Here is a 4,341-nt window from a genome sequence, read left to right as displayed (position 1 = left end):
AATGCAATGGGGACCATTGCTTCCTAAGGGGGGAGGAATGATCCAGGTGGATGTTGGTGGCCACCCACCTAGCCCATTTGGACCCCCATAATTGTCTCTTTCAGTCTTTTCAGTTTCCTTAATTGTAGCACAACTTACTATTTTTAGCAGCTTCTCGGGTCCTAAACTTCCGGAGCTGTTTTGAGTCCCTAAATGACATTTTTTGGAAATCTGGGGCAACATGGGTAAATGGACCCATGTTGCCTCCCAAAGTGGTAGTGCTCGGATAGATCTTTCTAACGAGCTATTGTATGCGTCAAACGGAGATCATATGCCAAAGTTACAACCCCAGGAAATTGATGTACCAATTTACCCAAACGAGGCCCACAATTTGGTGTTTCATCTTCTAGGGTTAGGTTTTGGAATGTTAAGGGTTTTCCATTGTTTTTCAACAATAAATAGGCCCTCTAGCCTCATTGTAACACCGTTTTTAACAGTTCAGAGGCATGTAGCCACCACATCTCTTCTCAGAGATAAGCTACCATTGCCCTAGCTGGTTTATTTCCTTTACTGTTTGTAAGCATATTTCAGTCTTTTACATTAATGAAATGAAGTATTATTTCCGCTGCATATCTATGTTTATGGTTATCTCTGTAATTTGTTGCGTTCCTGTTTAAATCCGGATCAGTGGTATCAGAGCGATCTGCTTTTTCTCTGTTTTTCTTTGCATGTCCCCAACGAGGTTGGGATATAAGGAGTTAGGGCTTGAACTGGTCGAACCTTTGCAAGACTAGCCTTGCAAATCCCGATGGCCTCCCATGGCGGATGAGAAGAAAGACGAGGGGGCAGGAGATCCTATCAAAATCTTGCTCGAAGAAGCCCTCGAGCGACAAAGGAACGCGATGATGGATAGCTTTGCGCAGATTCTTCAGCGGCTACCCAGAGGTGATGCATCGGCTTCCAACAGCTACTATGGAAATGCCACACCCTTCAAGGTACAAGTTAATTTTGAAATCCCCATATTCGAGGGTCAGATAGACGCAGATGCCGTAGATAAATGGTTAAATCTGCTAGAGGGTTATTTTTCTGTTCATGAATTTTCAAGTCGGGAAAAGATTATTTTCGCTCTTCTCAAAGCAGCCCCCCACGTCAAGGACTGGTGGGAAACCTACTGCGAGCAGAAGGATGAAAGTACAGGCTCACTGTTTTCAGCTGCACCCACTTGGAATGACTTCCGGGATGCCATCAAAGAGCAGTACTACCCTGTAAAAAGCTATGAGGACAAATACATCAAATGGACCACACTATGGCAGGGACGAGACCAAGATGTGCCGGAGTTCACAAACATTTTTCATACCCTTCGCACACAGTTGGGTATCAAAGATTCTGAGCTACATCTGGTACTCAAATACCGCGGCTGCCTACAGAGATACATCCAGGAAGAGATGGAGTTCTTAAACATCTCCTCACTCGGCACAGCATACCGATACGCTGTCAAAATCGAGCAAAAGTTCAAACAGAAGAAGCGAGACTTTGGATCTGCAAATCCGAAGCCCAAAGGACAAAGCCAAGGTGGGGTGACCCAAGACAAGCCCTCGAAGCCGCAAGAAAAGAACAACATCACGAAGCCGAAGAAGGACACAGGAAAGTGGTGTGAGTTCCACAAGAGTCCCACTCATAACACAAGTGAGTGTCGGACCAAGCAGTCGCTGGTGGTCGAGTTGAAGGCTTCCGAATCAAGTGCATGTTCGGACCCTGAGCTAGAACCTGACAAGGGGAATGGAAAAGGGAAGCAGATCATTGATGTGGATCCCAGCGCCACTGTTGCCACTGCCAAGATCCAAAAGAATGAGCCCGAAGACCCAGAGGAGGGGGAGCGTCTTTTCCACTCACAAATGTGGGTGAAGGGTTTGCCGCTACAATTCATTGTCAACAGTGGCAGCCAAAAGAACCTTATTTCAGCTGAGGTCATGAAGCGGTTGGGCCTACCGATTACACCACACCCACAGCCGTACAGTATCGGGTGGCTTCATGAAGGACGAGATCTCAAAGTTCGCCCGCAGTGTCGCCTTCCTTACAGCATCAAGCCCTTCACAGACGAGGTATTGTGTGATGTTACACCTCTTGATGTTTGCGATGTACTATTAGGCCAGCCATACTTGTGGAGGCGACATGCTGTGTATGAGTCAAGGCCTCATGCTGTCATTATTTCTTTGGGTGATTCATTATATAGGATACCAGAGGTAGCCCCACCTACTGCCACCTCTTTGATCACTACCAAGAAAGGCAACAAGTTCATATCACAGACTAGGAAATTTATTTTCTGTCTGGTTCGCTCCCAAAGTAAGGGGAAGATCGTTGCTACATCCATGACCCCCGCAAAGGGTTCCTCCACGCAGCAGCAACAACAAAGGGATACGGTCATGACAGAACACAGGAACAACTTCCCCTCACCCGCAGGGGTACCACATAAGTTTCAGGTGGGCGACAAAGTTTGGTTACATCTGCAGAAAGAACGCCTTACAAGAGCCCATCAAAAGCTCCGACCACTTCGACATGGCCCTTACACCAGTACCAAGGCTACGGGCAACAATGCTTTGAAGCTCAACATTCCTCCATTCCTTCGCTTGCATTGAGTGTTCAATGTGGACCATCGTCGACCATGCTTCCCACCATTTCTAGTCACATCAGAGATTGCAGAACAACTCACCAGAGACCCAGCTCAGCAGAAGCTTCCTCATCTCAGGAAGGAACTCAATGCAATGGGGACCATTGCTTCCTAAGGGGGGAGGAATGATCCAGGTGGATGTTGGTGGCCACCCACCTAGCCCATTTGGACCCCCACAACTGTCTCTTTCAGTCTTTTCAGTTTCCTTAATTGTAGCACAACTTACTATTTTTAGTAGTTTTCGGGTCCTGAACTTCTGGAGCCGTTTTATGGCCCTAAACGACGTTTTTTGGGAAATCTGGGCCAACATGGGTCCATAGACCCATGTTGCCTCCCAAAGTGGTAGTGCTCGGATATATCTTTCTAACGAGCTATTGTACGCGTCAAACGGAGATCGTATGCCAAAGTTACAACCCCGGGAAATTGATGTACCAATTTACCCAAACGGGGCCCACAATTTGGCGTTTCATCTTCTAGGGTTAGGTTTTGGAATGTTAAGGGTTTTCCATTGTTTCTCAACAATAAATAGGCCTTCGAGCCTCATTGTAACACAGTTTTTAACAGTTCAGAGGCATTTAGCCACCACATCTCTTCTCAGAGATAAGCTACCATCGCCCTAGCTGGTTTATTTCCATTACTGTTTGTAAGCATATTTCAGTGTTTTACATTAATGAAATGAAGTATTATTTCCGCTGCATATCTATGTTTATGGTTATCTCTGTAATTTGTTGCGTTCCTGTTTAAATCCGGATAATTCGAGGATGGGTTAATTGATCCAACGAAATCGAGGGCCCATCGCTCGAATGGTTCAATAACTAGTTGTGGGTTCAGGGGCATTTCGTCGAACTGACTAGGGCGTCCTGCTCTTTGGCAACTGTCACAGGCTTGAGCAAACTTTTTTGCATCTTTGAAGATCGTGGGCCAATAATACCCTGTTTGCAGGACCTTATGTCCAGTTCTGCGATCGGAAAAATGTCCACCACTGTATGGAACAGGTAGCTCCCAATCCAGGAAAATCGAGCACTTCGCTGGACAATCTGTTTTCGTTCATTGGGGGTCAAATGTTTTGGTAATTTACCTACTGTTAAGTAATTCGCAACATCAGCATACTAGGGTGTTTTAACAGTGACAACAAACAAATGCTCATCTGGAAATTGATCTTCAACTGTTGCTGTGTCCACTAGTTTTGGCATTCGCGAGAGAAAGTCAGCTACAGGATTTTCTTTTCCAGGTCTGTCCTTGATTGTAATATCAAATTCCTACAATAAAATCAGCCATCTAGTTATTCTACCATTTGTGATTGGTTTATTTTCTAAATATTTTATGGCAGAGTGATCTGTATACAAGATAACAGGATATCCAGTAATGTAATGCCTGAACTTATTGACAACATGTATTACAGCTAGAAATTCCTTTTCAGTAACAGTATAATTCAATTCAGCAAGGGATAAATTCTTGCTAATATAATAAATTGCATATGGTTTTTTATCTTCTTCCTGCCCAAGGACTACTCCAATAGTTGTATCTGAGGCATCTGATGAAATTTGGAATGGCAGGTTCCAATTTGGTCCTCGAAGGACTGGGGCTGTGGACACAAGCTTCTTCAGACCCCAAAAAGCACGGTCACATTTTTCTGTCCAAAGAAAGTCAACATTACCTATCAGCGCATATAGAGGTGCAGCAATATGTGAAAA

The sequence above is a fragment of the Pinus tabuliformis genome, chromosome 6 (genome assembly GCF_031772625.1).
Source record: "Pinus tabuliformis cultivar Carrire ecotype Pingquan chromosome 6, CPIR1, whole genome shotgun sequence".
Taxonomy (NCBI): domain Eukaryota; kingdom Viridiplantae; phylum Streptophyta; class Pinopsida; order Pinales; family Pinaceae; genus Pinus; species Pinus tabuliformis.
The sequence above is the reverse complement of the archived record's forward strand: the minus strand, read 5'-3'. Positions refer to the sequence as shown.